Here is a 22,649-nt window from a genome sequence, read left to right as displayed (position 1 = left end):
CAACATCACTAAAACAGATTATCTGGTCATTATCACATTACTGTTTGTGGGAGCTTGCTGTGTGCAAATTGGCTGCTGCGTTTCCCACATTACAACAGTGACTCCACTTCAAAAGTACTTCATTGGCTGTAAAGTGCTTTGAGATGTCCGGTGGTCGTGAAAGGTGCTATATAAATGCAAGTCTTTCTTTATTTTCTTTTATAAATACAACGAAGAACCCTAGTGCGCAGCGGCCCTCCCCTTTAACTGAAGGGGAGGGGCGTTGAAATGCGGCAGTGCTCCGCCTCCGCCGCCAATCGCATCCCGATATCACCTTGGTTACCGCCCAGCAGGAAGTGAAGTACCCGAGATTGCGCTCCACTTCCTGTGTGGGACGGTAAGTCGAATTTAGCAGCCGGGACGGTACTTCCTCACCGGGCGCTAAATGTCCAACCTTAACGCGGTTACCGCCCTCAAACGGGGCGTGACCGAATTTCGCTCCCTTTATGTCTTCAATTTCCTCCCTTCCTCTGCTGATGGTAGTGACTCTTGCTCAGGAACAATTCCACTGGTACTTACACCATTCCCCCCCCAAGGTACCTTGGTCAAATGGTTAGTCTTCAAATGTGGTCCTAAGCCATCAGTGTTGGTAGGGTTTCCAATCAGAAGGAATCAACAGATTTACACACTTTCCACCAGGGGTGACTGGATAGCAATTGGAAGCAATTTTCCCCTCCCTAACCCACGGACGCAGAAGTCCACTGTAGTTCCTCGGCTTAGATCTGCTAACCCAACCCAGACCAGGGATCGAAGCTGGGGCCCCTCCTGATCTGTATGGCTCAGTACCACAACATGTGGCGCATATACCTACTGAGCCAGTAGGAAGCTAGTCTTCCCCCATCCCTCTCAAAAAAAAAGTAGTTACCTTTCGGGTTTTGGTGGCATTAAGATTTTCTAAACAGTTCCACAATACCTCCTTTGAGGAGATGAGGACCCAAACAGCAGGAAAAGAGAGAAAGGGGGAAAATTGAAAGAAAATTGAGATCTTCCTGTAGTATTTTTCAGTTACTTTTTTCTTGTCTAGAAAACCTTGGCACCATCCCCTGTGATCACCACCGTCTACACTAAACCGGCTGGTGGAAAGTGGCCGTGATTGATGTAGACTAGCTCACCTCGTTCAAAATGGGGCTGGCTGTCCGTACGGGGGCGGGAACTCTGGTTTGTCACTTCCACAAACAGCTACACCCGAGAGTGACACCTTAACCATGTTTGGGAATCCCAGGCACGAGCCCAGGTCCTGCCTCCCTGTGACGGTGCGGATTAGAGCGCTACTGCCGTGTGCTGCTTCACTATAACCTTTTTATTAAAGTACTTAATAAAAAGTGAAAATTAGTAAACCAGACGAATTTGTCACCTGTGCTATTTATGTTTGCAGTAGTGAAATAGTGAGAATGAATGCAAGGAGAAAGGTTCAGTGATCGCAAAATTGGAGCTTGTGAATTGGGGGCAATTTGCCAACTTCATGCTTCCTGCAGGGAGTCTCGCCCACTGGAGGGCATATCAGAAATTCAGGTGCGTGCGTTTCCAAATTTCCAATATCATTCTGGAGGGGAGGGGTGTAAAGAAAGAGGTATGTTTACCCACTGAGAGCACAAGGTTGAAACAATGCCCCTATTCTCAAAAATAGAGCGTTTATCTTAAAAGCATTAGTGGTGTAATGAGAACACTTTAAGCGCCCTCTTGGCTCAGTGGTAGCAGTCGTGCCTCTGCCTCACTGTAGGACCTGAGCTCTGACACGGCAAGAGAGCCCCAGGTGGGCAGAGGAAACGCTTCAAGGACACCCTCAAAGCCTCCTTGAAAAAATGCAACATCCCCACCGACACCTGAGAATCCCTGACCCAAGACCACACAAAGTGGAGGAGAAGCATCCGGGAAGGCGCCGAACACCTCGAGTCTCTTCGCCGGGAGCAAGCGGAAGCCAAGCGCAGGCAGCGCATGTCAACCCAAGCACCCCACCCACCCGCCCCCTCAACCATCATCTGCCCCACCTGTGACAGAGACTGTCGGTCCCGCATTGGACTCATCAGTCACCTGAGAACTCATTTTTAATGTGGAAGCAAGTCATCCTCATTTCCGAGGGACTGCCTAAGAAAGAAGAGGACTTGAGCACGATATTTAGGCTGCGGAGGTGCGACTTTTCGGATGAGACATTAAACCCAGGCCCCGTCTGCAATCTCAGGTGGAACTGAAAGATCCAATTGAAAGGCATATTTGCAGAGGAGCAGGGAAGTTCTCCCTGTGTCCTGGCCAACATGTATCCCTCAATCAACACCTCCGGAAAGCACAGATTGCACTGGCCTATCTCGTTCTGTTTGAGGGACTGTAAAATGCCATGGGACGTCCTGAGGACGTGAAAGGCACTATATCAATGCAAATTTGTTATTTCTTTTGCAACCGCTTCAACAATGCTAAATATCTTAAAGTGCTTCACAAGAAGGGATGGGGGTGGGGGGGGGGGGGAAATTCAGACACGGAGCAGGATCTGGACAAAGTTTAAGGAGGTTACTGAAGGCGAGATGGGCTTTCAGGAGGCTTTTGAAGGTGGAGAGAGGTGCAGAAAAGCAGAAGGATAATATTGGAAATAAAAAATTACTCCCAAGACGAAAAGTCTGGATAGGCAACAAGATGTGGCAAGGGCCTACTGTGGTGTCTGTCATGGTGGCCTTTAGAGGAGGCTGTTGTGGCAGTTTCCGTCCCTTGCCAAATCCAAAACTGAACCTGGGCATAAAAGCAGTGACATAAGAACATAAGAACATAAGAAATAGGAGCAGGAGTAGGCCAATTGGCCCCTCGAGCCTGCTCCGCCATTCAATAAGATCATGGCTGATCTGATCCTAACCGCCAATCTACTATCACAGAACCATCTCCTGAATCTAACAGAATTAGACACACGAAATAGGAGCAGGATCAGGCTACACGGCCCCTGGGCCCGCTCCGCTACCCACAGGGCCATGACCGATCCGAACCTAGACTCATGTCCAAATTCCTGCCCGCTCCCCGTAACCCTTAATTCCCTTTACTTCTAGGAAACTGTCTATTTCTGTTTTAAATTTATGTAATGATGTAGCTTCTGCAGCTTTTTGGGGCAGCATATTCCATGGACCTACCACCCTCTGAGTGAAGTAGTTCCTCCTCATCTCAGTTTTGAAAGAGCAGCCCCTTATTCTAAGACTATGCCCCCTAGTTCTAGTTTCACCCATCATCGGGAACATCTTCCCCGCATCCACCCGATCCAACACCTTCACAATCTTATATGTTTCAATAAGATCGCCTCTCATTCTTCTGAACTCCAATGAGTAGAGTCCCAATCTACTCAACCTCTCCTCATATGTCCATCCCCTCATCCCCGGGATTAACCGAGTGAACCTTCTTTGTACATTACAACAGTGACTACACTTCAAAAAGTACTTCATTGGCTGTAAAGCGCCTTGAGACGTCTGGTGGTCGTGAAAGGCGCTATAGAAATGCAAGTCTTTCTTTAACAGGAGCAGAGCAGGATGGGCACAGGGCAGGAATTCTGAGGCTTGTTTGGCCAACGATGAAAATGCATTGAAAGTTTTACTAATCTCAAAAGTAAGTTGGACGTTTGTATTTTTTTTTAAAACAAGAGTTTGGTGGCTAGGAAATTTCTAGGCAGCCCATTCAAAAACTGGATGGTTGGCAACTTAGTGCGTGGCTGTTCCGTGAATATAGTCAATCCAAATGTATGATACAACAATAGCCCCTTTGAAACACCGGAAAGGAAATCGAAGCATAATGCACTAAAATAATACCTTTGCTAAAACAAGCACAGCTTTTCAACTGAAATGTAAACGGTTAATACTGGGAATGTAGATTTTGGCAGTAAATACAGCCCAGCTAGGCGAACAGAGACTGTAGGAACAGTATATAAACCAGTGAACTGCTACCCAAAAGCATGCTATAACACTGTCGGACCTCCCATGTGATGTACAGCTTGGAGTCAGTCGCTTTTAATCGCCTACCTCCGAACCCCAGCAGCTTCAGTTTAACAATGATCTTTAGCACATTTCACTTTTAAAGCTTGTGAAATGTCTATTTGTATAAAATAGAGGAGAGTTGAAGGTTTCAATTCAATTGGGGAGAGGGGGTGCTTCTGTTAAAATCCATAAACCGGTTTGAACTTCACTCTTACAGCTTCTGACCCCAGTAAAACCTTTCGATTTGAATTACACATTCGAAACTCACTCGCAGGTCCTGCTAATGATCATTAAGCTGTTCACCCACGACTTAACGTTACCACAGTGATTTCTGATTTTATACAAGGTTCGACACAAGAAAGTATGAAAGAGACTTCAAAAGCCACACTTGAAAATTTACCTTCTTTCCCACCTCGTTTTCTCGAGCTGCCGAGTTCTTTAGCACTTATCCGTTCCGTTCACAGAGTGTGGCAGGAATGCCTTTTGGCATTCAAAGTACAGCAACTGTGGTAAGGCAATACCCACTTATCTCTTGCCTTCCATTCCAGTTCTTTGCGTGTGGAGACTGACTGCTTTTGTGGTGTGTTTAGCACTGAGGAGCGAGAACCACCCACTGTACATGAAGTACAGGAACTGACTTGCTTGCCCTTAGCTAGGTTACTTTATATGCTAACAACTCCTCTCCCACTGCAATCGTTAACCAGAGAGCTCACTTTATCAACCTGCTATCAAGCCTTCATAATGTGCTTTGTCAACAGACTGCAATAAAGGCTGTTTGTACTTGAGAGCCCTGAACTGGCACCTTCCTCTTGCTCTAATGTAAGCAGTCAATTAATTGCACGGGGAAGCAGAGACCAATAGGAGAAGCTCTTTTGTGCTTTCATTAGCTGTCGAGAATTCAATGGCTTTTAAGCATCATGTTTGCGCTAATCAGGGCATATTGCAAAGTACTTTTCAGTTCATGTACAGAGTGTTATCATGAGTAGGCTCAAGGGATTCGACACAAAGGCTGTCAATATAAAGCTTTTGCTGGAACTAATCCATATTTAGGTTTGCAAAATAGTGGTCACTGCTGAAGAGTAGAATCTGATCTGCTTTGTGCTGTTGCTGCTGTCTTTTTACTCTCTATGTAACAGTATCTTGTCACATTCCATGAATGAGTCATAAGCTCAGCCTTAAATACACTGGTTATGATTTTGGTCAAGATTTACATTCCCAGATTTCAGTCTCAATCCTGTTTAAACTCACACATGGATGAACAAATGGATTTTGTGTCAGTGTTAATATAAAAAAAATTATAATAGAGGCATAGAGTCATACAGCACAGAAAGAGGCCCTTCGGCCCATCGCGTCCGCGCCGGCCATCAAGCCCTGTCTAATCTAATCCCATTTTCCAGCACTTGGTCCGTAGCCTTGTATGCTATGGCATTTCAAGTGCTCATCCAAATGCTTCTTGAATGTTGTGAGGGTTCCTGCCTCTACCACCCTTTCAGGCAGTGAGTTCCAGATTCCAACCACCCTCTGGGTGAAAAAGTTTTCCCTCAAATCCCCTCTAAACCTCCTGCCCCTTACCTTGAATCTATGCCCCCTTGTTATTGACCCCTCTACTAAGGGGAAAAGTTCCTTTCTATCCACCCTATCTATGCCCCTCATAATTTTGTACACCTCAATCAGGACCCCCCTCAGCCTTCTCTGCTCCAAGGAAAGCAACCCCAGCCTGTCCAGTCTTTCTTCATAGCTGAAGCGCTGTGCAAATTAGCTGTGCAAATTCTGATCATCCATTTGGTTCTAGGGTAAAGTGACCTGGTTTATGGGGGTTTACCTTGTGCCGCGGTCAGTTTGGAGGCCAGGACACAGTACACTAGGGCTGGCAATTTTGGTTGGAGGTTTCATCGCGTGACCTCCCACCTCCAACCGCCCCACTCCCACGCCCCCGTGATTAGTCGGCCGACACGCCCATCCTCACAGCGCACCTCCTTTCCACACCAATTGGACAGTGAACAAACCCTTCATCACCCAATTGGTCAAACAGTCAAACAGCCTTTATTCCCATCTCCCATTTTTTTAAAAAGCCGCTATGATTTGCTCCTGGATTGCTCACAGCAGTATCCGGAAGATTAATCCGTAATTCCTGGGGACTCCAGGACTATCCGGGAGAGCTGGCGACTCTAGTGCTGGCTGAGTGTCATTTCTGTCTTCCTCCCTCCCTTGCCAATCAATAAGTACTCGCACTATTCTCTTTGTAGGGACATACTGATGCAAGAAGCATCTTTAGTGGATAGTATGGTCATTTGTGAAGGTCGAATGGAGATCAGCAGTGGAACTGCCTCTGAGAGAATCTCTAATGTAAACCAAGAGATCTATGCCCACATGCAGCAAGACCTGGACAACATTCAGGCTTGGGCTGATAAGTGGCAAGTAACATTCGCGCCACACAAGTGTCAGGCAATGACTATCTCTAACAAGAGAGCGTCTAACCACCACCCCTTGACATTCAACGGCATTCTCATCGCCGAATCCCCCAACATCAGTATTGACCAGAAACTTAACTGGACCAGCCACGTAAATACTATGGCTACAAGAGCAGGTCAGAGGCTAGGTATTCTGTAGTGAGTGTCTCACCTCCTGACTCCCCAAAGCCTTTCCACCATCTACAAGGCACAAGTCAGGAGTGTGATGGAATACTCTCCACTTGCCTGGATGAGTGCAGCTCCAACAACACTCAAGAAGCTCGACACCATTCAGGACAAAGCAGCCCGCTTGATTGGCACCCCCATCCACCACCTTAAACATTCACTCCCTCTACCACCGGCGTACCGTGGCTGCATTGTGTACCATCTACAAGATGCACTGCATGTTAATGCCTTTTCGACATTGTGGTCTGTTCAACAACTTAGTGTCAGCTGTGGCTCAGTGGGTAGCACTCTTGCCTCTGAGTCAGAAGGTTGATGGGTTCAAGTCCCACTCCAGGGACTTGAGCACATAAATCTAGCCTGACACTCCAGTGCAGTGCTGAGGGAGCGCTGCACTGTCGGAGGTGCCGTCTTTTGGATGAGACGTTAAACCAAGGCCCCGTCTGCTTGCTCAGGTGGACGTAAAAGATCCCATGGCACTATTTTGAAGAAGAGCAGGGGAGTTATCCCTGGTGTCCTAACCAATATTTATCCCTCAACCAACATAACAAAAACAGATTATCTGGTCATTAGCACATTGATGTTTGTGGGAGCTTGCTGTGTGCAAATTGGCTGCTGCGTTTCCCATATTACAACAGTGACTACACTTCAAAAATACTTCATTGGCTGTAAAGCACTTTGAGATGTCTGGTGGTCGTGAAAGGCGCTACAGAAATGCAAGTCTTTCTTTCTCAGGAATCTTCAGTGAGTATTCCCACTCTGTTTCCCGTCTTCACTTAGCGGACCTCATCAAAACATGTTTTCCAGCACTTTTCAGGAAAGGAAGGGAGAAAGCTGAGGAAATATTGTTTTAAAAAAACAACATGGCTGCCAGTGACTTGGAAGACTGTAAATCAGCTGAGCAGTTCTGATAACACCAGCAGAACCGTGTGTTCTAATTACTGCCTTAAATCTGCCAGCTGTTTTCTTTATAATTTATTCTCAAGAGTTGTTTTTGAAACAATTTTCATTTTCCACATTTCCTGTTGTGTTGTGAGATGAGACGTTACACCGAGGGCCCGTCTGCCTTCTCCATTGGCTGTAAAGCGCTTTGAGTCGTCCGGTGGTCGTGAAAGGCGCTATATAAATGTAAGACTGACTTTGACCTATGAACTTGTGCTTGTAATTGTTAAGTCTGTGTGTTCTAGCTTTAATTACTACCACAGACTACAAGATTAAAGTTCAACAGGTCTTTACTGGTTGGAGGTCAGGACTATACTAAATACAATATTACTACACAGTGCTTATATACCGGTGGTCACCACCGGTATTACGTATACAGCAGCCAGAGAAAGTAGTACATCTCTTAAGGTGGAACAGGCTTAAGTTCTCTTAAGGTGGAACAGGTTACATACACCACAGTAATGATAAAAGAGGAGATTTTCCTGGGTTTAACGCCCGGAAAATGAGCGCTGCACAGAGGAAAAGTGGGAGTTAATCTTTTGCTCCCATTCTGCCCCTGTGTAGCACTGCCCTCGAATTTCCTGCCGGTGGCTGCACCTAATTGTGCCTGAACTGGGTACAACAATGGACATTCCATGGCGATGAATTGGAGAGACCTGCGGTCATAGGTTTCCTGTAATAGCGCCTGGTGCAGTTCGCAGGCAGACTGATCTGGGAAGCACCACGCGCTACTGAATCCTGAGCTGCTAAGCAGTCTTAAGGGACAGGTTGTTAGTGTTAAGAGCGCCCTTTATCTTTTGGCTTTTTGAATAACATAATGAATTTGCTGCTTTAAGACCTGTTGCAGAATACTGTTAACCGACGCAGACTCGATGGGCCGAATGGCCTCCTTCTGTGCTGTACTATTCTATGATTCTATACTAATGGAGGCCTGTATAGCAACATGGATTCCCTCCCCACTCCCCCCCACCCCACCTTTTGCGATATGGCTTATTTTGAGGTATATGAGGGGAAATGACCAGAAGCCGAGTCGACAGCTGATGAAGTTATTCACCCGGGTAGCTCCGAGCAAAACAATTTTTAGGGAGACAATAATTAATTTGTCACACCATAGAAAGTCCCCTCTCCCAACCCTATACACAAGAACATAAGAAATAGGAGCAGGAGTAGGCCATTCGGCCCCTCGAACCTGCTGCTCCATTCAATAAGATCATGGCTGATCTGATCTTGGCCTCAACTTTACTTTCCTGCCCGCTCCCCATAACCCTTGACTCCTCAGTTTTTCAAAAATCTGTCTACCTCCGCCTTGAATATATTAAATGACTCCGCCTCCACAGCTCTCTAGGGTAGAGAATTCCAAAGTTTCACGACCCTCAGAGAAGAAATTCCTCCTCATCTCCGTTTTAAATGGACGACCCCTTATTCTGAGACTATGCCCCCTAGTTCTATACCTGCCACCTTGAATAAGAAAGAAAAGCCACACAGTCAAACCAGCACCCTCCTCCTATTCCCACACCATCATTCCTCATATCATCCTTGTTCTTCCATCTAGTGCTTGGCACCACGGTGCTGCCCTTATACCAGCTCCCTCAAAGGCATACTGCAGGAGTGCCTAGTCTGTGGTTGCCATCCCAGCCATGGCACAGCAGCATGCCCTCATTCACAGGGGACAGAACCTTTTAAATAAAGGCTGCATATCGTGACACCATACGTCCCGGCCAGAATGGAGAGGTTTGGATAATTCCCCCGTCAATCACGTCTGCTGTCAGTGACTGGGATTGATTTTACGCAACTATTATGTAACTATGCTCCACTCACTGCATTTTTTGCTGGAGAAATCATCCTGCTGTACTCGGGAGACACTGTTTGCCGTAGTTTCGGTCATGAGTTCGGAGACTCTGGTAAATTAAAACCAAAAGTCTCACCCACCTCCAACGCATTGTCAGCTGTGGCTCAGTGGGTAGCACCCTCGCTACTGAGTCAGAAGGTGGTGGGTTCAAATCCCACTCGAGTCTTGAGCAGAAAAAACTAGGCTGACAGTCCCAGTGCAGTGCTGAGGGAGTGTTGTACTATCGGAGGTCTGTCTTTCGGATGAGATGTTAAACCGAGGCCACATCTGCCCCCTCAGATGGACGTAAAAGATCCCGTGGCACTATTTCGAAGAAGAGCAGGGGAGTTATCCCCGGTGTCCTAGCCAATATTTATCCCACAATCAACATCGCTACAACAGATTGGCCCAGAAATTCGGGTCAGGGGCTTCCCGTGGGTGTAAGTCCCCGACCTGCACTTACCTTGCGCGCCGGCCGTTGTGCTGTGGGCCCCCATGGAATTCCGATCCTGGACCTGCTCCAACTACCGGCACGCAGTGCTTGCGTATCCCAGGGGCGCAGTTAGTTCGATGCGTCCCCTGGGATCACGTGAGCCAATCGGAGCAGGGAATGCTTCATTCATAAGTTTGACAGGAAGGGCTTATAGTATAAATACTATAAGCCCCAAAACATCACTAAATCGTCAAATAAATTAAAAAAAACATCACATTTTAAAAATAAACTATAAATTACATGAATTGAATTGAAATAACTATTTTAAACAATAATTTAAATTTTTGAAAAAAATAATTTTATTTTCTAACGGGACTAAAAATAAACTTACCTTTCTTTAAAGTATTTAAAAATAATAAACCTGTGGGAAAAATGTTTTAATTTTAATTAATTCACCACTTACCTTGTAAAAAGCAGGCCTTGCGACTGCTTTTTAAATGTCTAACTTCTGGAGAATTACCCTCCCGGGAAAACCTGCAAGAAAAACGTAAGTTCGATGCGCACGCGCAGCCTCTCCTGCGCACGCGTTCGACCTCTGAACCCCTTCGTTCAGGGGAATGGAAGTGCCGGTTTCCCGCGCATGCGCAGTGCATGCAGGAAACCGGCACTTCCATTGGGCTTACGGGTGAGTACCCCGTGCGTCCTCACCCGTGGAGACCCGAATTTCTGGGCCAATATCTGGTCATTATCACATTGTTGTTTGTGGGAGCTTGCTGTGTACAAATTGGCTGCTGTGTTTCCTACATTACAACAGTGACTACACTTCAAAAAAGTACTGTGTAAAACGCTTTGGGACGTCCGGTGGTCATGAAAGGCGCTATATAAATGCAAGTCTTTCTTTTTTTCTTTTCATTAATTGACACAGTGGTGTCAATATTCACTCCGTTAAATAAAAGCAAAGACCACCAGCATGCAAATCACAGCTTCCGGCAAACATTAATTACTTTTAAGACTTATTGCTCTTCATCAGAAGTTCTCCCAACAATAATCCTGTGTTGTTACTTGCAACGTTCAAAATGCCTCTGGCTGTCCCCTTTAACATTGCTACTGCCTTTAAGGTCCGGGCAGTGTCGGGATTTCCTCTCCCCAAAGGTCCTGAGCCCAACAGTGTGTCCCCAGCAATCCCGAAGCTAACCCTTCCCATACTGATGAAGACCAAAGGCAACATTACACATTGTTTTGGCAAGTCTTATAATTTCTTCTAATGATTTACCTTTACTTTACTTTCCATGCAGTCCTTTGCACCTATTCTCATTCCGTGCTATAACCATTCATTTTTGTGCCTCCTAAAAAAATATTTATGTTTATTTCATTTTGCCAGTCCGTGTCTGAACACCTCACTTCTGGGAGGTCTGGAGGTGGAACCCTCTTGTACTCTCCCCCAGACCAATATTAATTTATATTCCACATCCGAGTCTCTATGGGTGTAGCTGCATTTTTCTTGGTCGCTTAGAGCTGCAGCTGAAAATTAATTATCCCTTTCATCGAGGACTACCACTTCACCCAGACTCTCTCTTCTCTACTACAATAGCAAAATACTGCGGATGCTGGAAATCTGAAATAACAACAGAAAATGCTGCAAATACTCAGCAGGCCAGGCAGCATCTGTGGAGAGAGAAACAGAGTTAACGTATCAGGTCTGGGACCCTTCATCAGAACTGGAAAAAGCTGGAGATGTAACAGATATTAAGCAGGTGCAGAGACAGGGGGTTGGGGGGGGGGGCGGTTTAGGAGGGGAGGAAGGAATTGAAAGAACATCCTGTACTTTTGTAAGAGGCAGGAAAGATAAAATGTTGCAAATGGGAGTGACAAGAATCATACAGCACGAAAAATGAGGGCAGGGATAATTATCTGAAATTGTTGAACTCAATGTTGAGTCCGGCAGACTGTAAAGTGCCTAATCGAAAGATGAGGTGCTGTTCCTCGAGCTTACGTGAGCTTCATTGGAACAATGCAATAGCCCGAGGACGGAGCGGTCAGAGTGGGAGTGAAGCGGTGAATTAAAGTGACAGGCGACCGGAAGCTCAGGGTCACCCTTACGGACTGAACGGAGATGTTCCGCAAAGCGGTCGCCCAATCTGCGTTTGGTCTCCCCAATGTAGAGGAGACTGCATCGTGAGCAGCGAATACAGTATATTAAATTGCAAGAAGTACAAGTAAATCGCTGTTTCACCTGGAAGGGGTGTTTGGGACCCTGGACAATGGGAAGGGAGGAGGTAAAAGGGCATGTGTTGCATCTCCTGCGCTTGCACGGGAAGGTGCCAGGCGAAGGAGAAGGGCTGTTAGGGGTGATTGAGGAGTGGACCAGGGTGTCGCGGAGGGAGTGGTCCCTTCGGAATGCTGAAAGGGGAGGTGAGGGGAAGATGTGTTGGGGGTGGGATCACGTTGGAGGTGGCGGAAATGGCGGAGGATGATACGTTGAATGTGGAGGCTGGTGGGGTGAAAGGTGAGGACAAGGGGAACCCTATCATGGTTCTGGGAGGGAGGGGAAGGGGTGAGAGCAGAAGTGTGGGAAATAGAACAGACACGGTGTCAACCACAGTAGAGGGGAATCCTTGGTTGAGGAAAAAGGAAGACATGTCGGAAGCACCGGTGCGGAAGGTGGCATCGTCAGAACAGACGCGGCGGAGACGGAGAAACTGGGAGAATGGAATAGAGTCCTTACAGGAAGCGGGGTGGGCGGAAGTGTAGTCCAGGTAGCTGTGGGAGTCGGTGGGCTTGTAGTGGATGTTTGTCGAAAGCCGATCGCCAGAAATGGAGACGGAGAAGTCAAGGAAGGGAAGGGAAGAGTCGGAGATGGACCATGTGAAGGTGAGGGAAGGGTGGAAATTGGAAGTAAAGTGAATGAACTTATCTAGTTCAGGGCGAGAGCAGGAAACGGCACCGATACAATCATCGATGTACCGGAAAAAGAGGTGAGGGAGGGGACCTGAGTAGGACTGGAACAAAGAATGTTCCACATATCCCATGAATAGGCAGGCATAGCTAGGGCCCATGGAGGTTCCCATAGCAACACCTTTAATTTGGAGGAAGTGAGTGGAGTCAAAGGAGAAGTTGTTCAATATGAGAACAAGTTCAGCCAGGCGGAGGAGGGTGGTGGTGGATGGGGACTGGTTGGGGTTCTTTCTTAACATAAATCGAGATATTAAGCAGAGGCGCCATCTGCTTTTTCCAGTGATTCAGGTGAGGATGAAAGATCCTGTGTGGCACTACCTGAAGAAAAGGAGCTCTTCCAGTTCCCGCCTCCAAAAGTTCTTCCTCCAACCAACACCACCGAGAATAGATTGATTGGTCATTCAACTCACTGCTGTTTGTTGGGACATTGCTGTGCACAAAATGGCTGCCATGTTTACCTACATGGCAGCAAGTGACTACGCTTCAAAATATGTGGAAGCGTTTTTGGGGGATGTTTCTGAGATAAGGTAAATGCAAGTTATTTTGTCCTATCTTAGAATGAGAATAAATTGTAAGGCTGCACTGATTCAAGTTCTGACTTGATGTCCTTGGTGCTACTTTTCCCATCACCAGAGTTCCACACGACAATTAGCACAGTAAACTGATTAATGACTTTTTCTAGGAACCAAGCGTTTTATTCTTCTCCTTGAAAACAAAACAAAAGAAATCATTGTGGACTTCAGGAAGTCCAAAGGCGGAAGTCACACCCCCATCCACATCAATGGGGCTGTGGTGGAAAGGGTGGACAGCTTTAAGTTCCTCGGCGTCCACATCACGGAAGACCTCTCCTGGTCCCTCAACACCTCCTCTCTGGTGAAGAAGGCCCAGCAGCGCCTATATTTCCTAAGGAGGCTGAAGGGATGTAATCTGTCACCCCTGATCCTCTCTTAACTTTTACCGCTGCACTATAGAGAGCATCCTGACAAACTGTATCACAGTATGGTATGGCAGCTGTAGCTACTATGACCGGAAAGCCCTGCAGCGGGTAGTCAAAACTGCCCAACGCATTACCGGCACCCGGCTACCGACCATAGAGCACATATACCAGAAATGCTGTCTACGGAGGTCACGGTCCATCATCAAAGACCCTACCCACCCCAGCCACAGTCTGTTCGCCCTCCTGCCATCTGGGAGACGCTACAGATGCATTCGCACCCGTACGACCAGATTTAGGAACAGCTTCTTTCCCAGGGCTGTCATCCTACTGAACTCCACAAATAAACTCTAAAGCCTGCACATCTGCCAATGCACTTTATTATGGTTATATTTATTTATGTTAATATACTACAAGCCAAATGTATGTTGAATGTTTAAATGTCTTAATCCAAATGTACACTCTCGGGAGCCGCAAGCCTACATTTCGTTGTACTGCACTTGTGCACTAACAATGACAATAAAAGTTGATTTGATTTGATTTGATTTGATATTTTCTCCTCCGCCTTTCTCCCTCCCCTCCACTGGGCACAATTCTGCAGGTATTAATGCCCCCCTCTAGTACCTTGCCATGGCATCCTTCACGTGTAAGTCTCGCCAATGAGTGCCACCAAGGCTATTCATCCCCAGGCGAATCCGGTCACGTTCTCACTCCGATGTCAACGTCCACGCTTCCAGTACGGGCTACAGGATCACAGTCAGAAGCAGGAAACCCGAGTGATTTTCTTTTCCACAACCCAAGGGTGCTGAGCCCGACTGCCTCTATCACCACCACAACAGAAATTTGTAATTCGCTACAAATGGAGGCGGGGCAGGGGACGGTAGAACCCCGGACTTTCTCGATCTCCACAGTTCAGCTGCTCACTGAATAAACTCGCTGAATCATGTGAGTTCAAATCCAATTGGCTGTGAGTTGACATTGTCAAAGCAGTGATAGCTTGCAATTCAACCTCAACAACCATAAGTCATCTGAACTCCTGGTGGCCTTTGCCAGTGTGAAGTGATATATTATATGAGTGTAACTGGGCTTGTAAAGAAACGGCTTAATACCCTTATCATCTCCTTTCCCTCATAATACGGAAGTGAAACTTATAATGGAGTGTTGGCAAGTATTGTGTCCTCTATGTTTATGTCTCTACTAATGATAGGCTTTGTCCTGTAATTCCCTGTCCATCTCCAGGCGCCCTATCGGGCAATGACTAACAAACTGTTGTGTCTATCTGTAATGGTGCGTGTCTCTGTATAAACCAGATTTTCAGACTTCTTTTTAATGGGAAAGGTTAGGAGAATTTTGTTGTTAGGACATAGAGGGGGTGAAATTTAACTTCAGTGGGAGTGCAAACCGGGTGATAGTGAGTCGGCAGCACGTTATACACTCCACCGGATTTTCCTTTCCATTGCCCGTTTTGTGCCCCTGCCAATGTTGAGGTTCACCCTTGAATGTCCTACCAGAAACAATGGTGCGAACAGAACCCACACTAGCTTTTAAAAGGGAGACCGATAAATATTTGAATTGTTTTTTTTAAAGGGGTATGGAGAAAGGACAGAGGAACGGGACTACAACAACAACAACTTGTTTTTATATAGCGCCTTTAACGTAGTAAAACATCCCAAGGCACTGCACAGGAGTATATTAAGACAAAAAAATTGACACCGAGCCACATAAGGAGAAATTAGGGCAGGTGACCAAAAGCTTGGTCAAAGAGGTAGGTTTTAAGGAGCGTCTTAAAGGAAGAAAGAGAGGTAGCGAGGCAGAGAGGTTTAGACAGGGAATTCCAGAGCTTAGGGCCTAGGCAACAGAAGGCACGGCCACCAAAGGTTGAGCGACTATAATCAGGGATGCTCAAGAGGGCAGAATTAGAGGAGCACAGATATCTCGGAGGGTTGTGGGGCTGAAGGAGATTACAGAGATAGGGAGGGGCGAGGCCATGGAGGGATTTGAAAACAAGGATGAGAATTTTGAAATCGAGGCGTTGCTTAACCGGGAGCCAATGTAGGTCAGCGAGCACAGGGGAGATGGGTGAACGGGGCTCGGTGCGAGTTAGGCACCAAGGTCGGGCAGCCGAGTTTTGGATGACCTCAAGTTTACGTAGGGTGGAATGTGGGAGGCCGGCCAGGAGTGCGTTGACTAAGTAGATAACGCTCTGAGAGAGTCAGCAAAGGTACGATTGACCGAATGGCCTCCTTCTGTGCCGTAGAGCTCAATGCTTTATTCTACCTCTTGCTGCTCTGGCTCCTATGAGGCTTTTTTCTCTTTTAATAATTTTTCAAAATTCAGTTTCTTTCGATAGCAGACCGTGATTATTGAGTGACATTTTTGTCAAAGGCAGGCAGCTGTATGAAGAATTGTGAGTTTATGAAAGAAAGCCAGAACTTGCATTTGTAAAGCGGCCTTCACATCCTCGGGACGTCTCAAAGCTCAATGAAGTACCTTTTGAAGTGTAGTCACTGTTGTAATGTAGGAAATGCAGCAGCCAATTTGCGCACAGCAAGCTCCCACAAGCAGCAATGTAGTGATGACCAGATCATCTGTTTTTTTTTAGTGATGTTTGCTGAGGGATAAATATTGGCCAGGACACTGGGGATAACTCCCCTGCTCGCCTTCAAATAGTGCCACGGGATCTTGTACGTCCACCTGAGAAAGCAGACGGGCCCTCGGTTTAACGTCTCATCTCACAACACAACAGGAAATGTGGAAAATGAAAATTGTTCCAAAAACAACTCTTGAGAATAAATTATAAAGAAAACAGCTGGCAGATTTAAGGCAGTAATTAGAACACACGGTTCTGCTGGTGTCATCAGAACTGCTCAGCTGACTTACAGCCTTCCAAGTCACTGTCAGCCATGTTGGTTTTTTAAAATGATATTTCCTCAGCTTTCTCCCTTCCTTTCCTGAAAAGTGATAAGTGAAGACGAGAAACAGAGTGGGAGTACTCACTGAAGATTCCTGAGAAAGAAAGACTTGCATTTCTATAGCGCATTTCACGACCACCAGACATCTCAAAGCGCTTTACAGCCAATGAAGTACTGTCACTGTTGTAATGTGGGAAACGCGGCAGCCAATGTGCGCACAGCAAGCTCTCACAAACAGCAATGTGCTAATGACCAGATAATCTGTTTTTGTGATGTTGGTTGAGGGATAAATATTGTCCAGGACACCAGGGATAACTCCCCTGCTCTTTTTCAAAATAGTGCCATGGGATCTTTTACGTCCACCTGAGAGAGCAGACGGGGCCTCAGTTTAACTTCTCATCTGAAAAACGGTACCTCCGACAGTGCAGCACTCCCTCAATACTGCACTGCAGTGTCAGCCTAGATTTTTTATGTGCTCACGTTCCTGGAGCGGGACTTGAACCCACAACCTTCTGACTCAGTAGGTGAGTGTGCTACTCGCTTTTTTTTTCATTTTCTTGAAGTATTTTTATTTATTAGTTGTAAAAATATTGGAGAAAAGAAAGAAAGACTTGCATTTATATAGCGCCTTTCACGACCACTGGACATCTCAAAGCACTTAACAGCCAATGAAGTACTTTTGAAGTGTAGTCACTGTTGTAATGTGGGAAACGTGACAGCCAATTTGCACACAGCAAGCTCCCACAAACAGCAATGTGACAATAACCAGATAATCTGTTTTTGTTATGTTGATTGAGGGATAAATATTAGCCAGGACACCAGGGATAACTCCCCTACTCTTCTTCGAAATAGTGCCGCGGGATCTTTTATGTCCACCTGAGAGAGCAGACGGGGCCTCAGTTTAATGTCTCATCTGAAAAACGGTACCTCCGACAGTGCAGCACTCCCTCAATACTGCACTGCAGTGTCAGCCTAGATTTTTTATGTGCTCACGTTCCTGGAACAGGACTTGAACACACAACCTTCTGACTCAGTAGGGTGAGTGTGCTACCCACTGAGCCACAGCTGACACTGAGGGATCTCTATTAATGGCACAACAAGAAACTATTGTCCCATTAACAGGCCCCTAAGTATTCCACAATGCTTTACTTAATTTTCTCACCTGAAGGTGCTGACCATTGCTGGTTCCGTTAGTAGCCCTCTATTACCTTACCCAAATGCCCATTCTTTACATGTTAGCCCCGACAACCAGTGGTGGCACCTTATTTGACCTTCTGATGTCCCCGCGGGCACTTTTCCAACAGGGGTCACACTGGATAGCCACCAGGTGTGGCACCTTTCCCTTACTGTCTTTTCTCCCCTCCTCCCCAGGGGTACTGAAACCAACAGGATACCCCTTCCACCCACTCCTGAAGCTGTGGGCAGACTGGGAATTACACCTGGTCTGGTTGGATTAGTATCATACCATTTGATGCCTTTAACTACTAGGCCACTGGCTGGGGGGAGCCATGGTTTATTCCAATAGCAACGCACACAAGAGCATTTCAATCCAGAAAAAAAGCAGTTGGTTCAAAAAAAAACTCTCTTTTTCCTATCAGTTTATCTTTTGAGCTCTGCTCTACTGTCATAATCTTGTAATAATTTATTTTTGTGTCAAATGATTTAACAGCCCACAGATTGGCTCAACATTTGGATCAAAGAAGATATATCTCAAAGCAACAGAACTATTGGTAATGATAGGGAATGTTGTTAATGGTTGTGCTAAGAGACCCAATGATTTCCTTTCATTGAGCGTACTGAGATTGTGGTCAGACACTTAACATTTGACATCATTTGAAGGGCCTTGTCTAACAGCCTTGTAACAGACTCTCCGCCACACCTCTGATATCCTTTATAGTTTTGTTAAGACGTCTCACACACACAAAAAATAATTTCCAGTTGCCTAGGCCTTAAGTTCTGGAATTCCCTCCCTAAACCTCTTCGCCTCTCTACTCCTTTAAGACGCTCCTTAAAACCTAGCTCTTTGACCAAGCTTTTGGTCACCTGTGCTAATGTAGAAACAGGAGTAGGCCATTCAGCCCCTCGAGTCTGTTCTGCTATTCAATGAAATCTCCTTATGTGGCTGTGTGTCAAATTTTGTTTAATAACGCTCATGTGAAGCACCTTGGGACGTCTTACTATGTTAAAGGCGCTATATAAATACAAGTTGTTGTTCATTCTTTCACTGTCTTCTGGGAGAATCAGAAGTAACTTACTTTGGGGTTATGTCTAAGTCACAGACTAGGAGAACTGGAAATCAATCTCACCCTGACTTCACGCAGACTGTGAATTGAAAATCTTAGGTTAGCGGGGATCTCCCAAGCCAGAGGGCAAGATGCCAATGGGAGGGAATATTGGCAAGGATTTCAATTTGGGCCACACTTCTACACCCTTCCATCCTTTCCTCACTGACCTCAAGGCCACATCTGTAGGTCACTTGTTTATGTTGAGGCTGTGCATCTCGTGCTATTATAATGAGGGACCCTGGTAAATGAGAATGAAACTTTCCTTCAAAAGAAAAAGGTAATTTATTTAAAAAGGCCATTGGAGTATAGGTATCCTAATGCCTCAGAATAGTACTTCAATAATGCCCTGTGTCATTGAATGGTAGCGGATGGATTTGCTTCCCAGTGTTCCCACACAATGAATTCCCAATTTCAGTTGGGTCATAGAGTTATACAGCACAGAAAGAGGCCCATCGTGTCTGTTGTGTATGTACCTTTAAGGGAATAACTGGTCTCAGACTGCAGTACCGGCAGTGACCACCCCTGTATAAAAGGCCCTAGCAGGCTTCTGTAGTTTTCAGTTTCCAGATTGTCTCCATTCAGTAACGACTTGTTATAATCAACTCCTGCAGTCCGTGTCTCAATCATACACGGACATAATACTGGCGACGAGTAAGAAACAAACTTCCCTGCAACTCGGCAGCACCTCAGACGACGTTATTGAAGGTCGAAGCCAGCAGAAAGAAAAAAAAAAATAATAATAATCCAAATCATCGAATTGAACAGTGCAGGAGAGACTGTCGAGAGCCTGGCTTGATTCTCCAGTCTGTGGTTTCCCAGCTAATCGGGCTGGTGGCAGGTAGTGCACTGATCCTTCCTGGGCTGCGGCGGGCTAGAGCTCGATCGGGTGGCTCTGCAACGGGGCCGGGCAGCGAGTCGGGAAGCAAAGAGAGAGAGAGAGGGTGGAGCACACAGGGCGCGGCCGGTGCTTCGAAGCCGGGCAGCGTTCGGACCTAAGAAGAGGGAGGGAAGTGTCCCAGAGGGTCCGCTCCACGACGGGAACGGTTCTTCAATTAACGGAGCAAATATTGAAGCGCAATAGAAAAATAAAAATACCGCGGACAGCGGCGTTGGCAGCAGCGATCGGGGAGGCGCGAAGACCATAGGGCGTCGCTACAGGATAGTAAAATAAATATAATCGCCAGCAACAGCGTTGGCAGCTGCGGCAGCGGCGAGAAAGCGCGGAAGGCGCCATCTTAACTCGGCGGGGAAGAAGGAAAAGCGCGGGAGGCACCATTTTGATCCATCGGGAACGAAGGCAAAGCGCGGGAGGCACCATCTTAGATTTTCAAGATGCCAAAGACTGGTGATATCACTGCCTTCGATAATGCAATAGAAGACTGGACCACGTTTGTGGAAAGAGTCGAGGTATATTGCGAGGCAAACGAAATAGCCGATGAGAAAAAGGCATCGGTATTGCTAAATTTAATGGGCGCAAGAACGTACGGCTTATTGCGGGACCTGATTACTCCAGCCAAACTGAAGGCGAAGAGTTTTAACAAAATTGTTGCTATCCTACAGGAACACCTAAATCCTACACCGCTGCTGATAGCAGAAAGATTTAAATTCCACAGGAGAAATCAGCATAAAAATGAGAGCAATGCTGATTACCTTACGGAACTACGCAAGCTATCAAAGCACTGCCAGTTCGGAGCAGGACTGGCAGATGCCTTACGGGACAAATTTGCCTGTGGACTCATGAGTGAAGGAACCCAGAAGAGATTACTCTCAGAGAAAGAGCTGACGCTAGATAAGGCTTTCAGCGTGGCAGTATCATACGAAGCAGCAGCAAGGGGAGCTGCGGAAATACAACAAAAGCCATAGGAATACGACACCCACGAAATGACACGGGGATTTGCAAAATGTTATCGCTGCGGCAGAACAAACCATGACCAGAAGGACTGCTGGTCCAAGGACAAAATATGCAGGCAATGCGGAAAGATGGGACACATTGCATGAGTTTGCAGGTCTGGGCAGAAGACCAACGGCAACAAAAAGGCTACTAAGGAACCATACAGGAAAGTACAAAAGATGACGGACAGTAGTTCCGAAGACCAGATGAGTGATAGTGAATCCGGGAACAAGAGACTAAGCTGTCTCAAACTTCACAACGTAATCGCAAAAGAGGATCACCGAACCATTTGGGTCACCCTCATGATAGCAGGGTCCCAAGTCAAAATGGAATTGGATACAGGATCAGCTCTAACTGTCATGAATCGACGAGACTATGAGCGGCTATTCTCACACATACCCTTGAGAGAGACATCCATTGTCTTGAGGACGTATACGGGGCAAAAAGTATACCCCAGAGGAAAAATAAGGGTGCCTGTCGAATACAACGGCAAGAAAATACGGAAATTGTATCTCTACATTCTGCAAGATGGTGGACCACTGTTATTGGGACGTGAATGGATCAGAAAGATAAGTTTAGACTGGCACTCCATTCAGGCACTGACGGTGGCTGGTAAAAAGGATGACGACGTCACTCCTGGATGATTGTCAACAATCTTAGCTGACGCCAAAGAGGTATTTCAACAAGATCTGGGCACTCTTAAAGGCGTAACCGCCTCGATAAAAATAGAGGAGAATGCAATTCCCAAGTTTTTCAAAGCAAGACCGGTACCATATGCAATTCGCCCAGCCGTCGAGGCAGAGCTGGAGAATCTGGAGAATGCAGGCGTGTTATCTAAGGTAGACTGGAGTGAGTGGGCGACACCCATCGTTCCTGTCATGAAGAAAACGTTAAACAATAAGTCTGAGGAGCCAAGGAAGGTTCGCATCTGTGGGGACTTCAAGGTGACAGTGAACCCAGTCCTTCACACAGTACAATATCCTCTTCCAAAGATAGAAGATATCTTCGCCTCACTATCTGGAGGGAAGCGTTTTACAAAAATTGACCTAGCACAAGCATATTTGCAGATGGAGGTTGAACAATCCTCTAGGAAGTATCTCACGATAAACACTCACAAAGGTCTTTACCAGTATAATCAACTGGTATTCGGAGTAGCATCAGCTCCGGCGATATGGCAAAGAGCGATGGAACAAGTCCTACAGGGGATTCCGGGGACTCAGTGTTACTTGGACGACATCCTAGTGACAGGTGAAGATGACAGTGAACACCTTGCCAACCTAGAGCAGGTGCTCACTAGACTATGTGAACATGGGCTACGAGGCAATCGCCCCAAGTGCGAGTTTTTTAAGAAACAGATATCGTATTGTGGCCACGTGATTGATGAAGAGGGGTTGCATAAGTCCCCTGACAAAATTGAAGCGGTAGGTAAGGCTCCAGCGCCTGAAAATGTGTCGCAACTGAGGTCATTCCTCGGATTGGTGAATTACTACCATAAGTTTTTGCCGAATTTGTCCACAATTCTGCATCCACTGAACGCCCTACTACAAATGGGAGTAGCATGGAAATGGAGCGATAAATGTAAGCGGGCCTTTCAGAAGAGTAAGGACCTAATCACTTCAAGAGAAGTATTGGCTCACTACAACCCATCACTACCGAGAAGACTGGCGTGTGATGCGTCTCCCTACGGCATTGGGGCGGTACTGTCACATAAATTCCTTGATGGTTCAGAGAGGCCAATAGCTTTTGCGTCACGCTCGTTAACTTCAGCCGAGCGTAACTACGCCCAGATTGACAGAGAGTCCCTCAGCCTGGTGTGGGGGGTGAAGAAGTTCAATCACTACCTGCATGGTCAGAAATTT

At 46.4% G+C, this 22,649-nt stretch overlaps 1 protein-coding gene across 2 annotated transcripts in view; it reads right to left on the bottom strand.

The window, feature by feature from the left end:
- Nucleotides 1–22,649, bottom strand: part of LOC147105114 (prickle-like protein 1) — a 151,212-nt gene that overhangs the window by 41,577 nt on the left and 86,986 nt on the right. The window contains exon 1 of one of the 2 annotated variants that reach the window (XM_086011194.1): nt 4,378–4,758. The exons of the other annotated variant lie outside the window; for it this stretch is intronic. The gene's annotated coding sequence lies outside the window, so the exon portion shown is untranslated. Of the gene's footprint in view, nt 1–4,377; nt 4,759–22,649 lie in introns of those variants that run through there. 2 annotated transcript variants of the gene reach the window in all.

The sequence above is a fragment of the Somniosus microcephalus genome, chromosome 18 (genome assembly GCF_052327205.1).
Source record: "Somniosus microcephalus isolate GS21.2 chromosome 18, FLI_Smic_1.0, whole genome shotgun sequence".
NCBI lineage: Eukaryota > Metazoa > Chordata > Chondrichthyes > Squaliformes > Somniosidae > Somniosus > Somniosus microcephalus.
The sequence above is the reverse complement of the archived record's forward strand: the minus strand, read 5'-3'. Positions and strand labels throughout refer to the sequence as shown.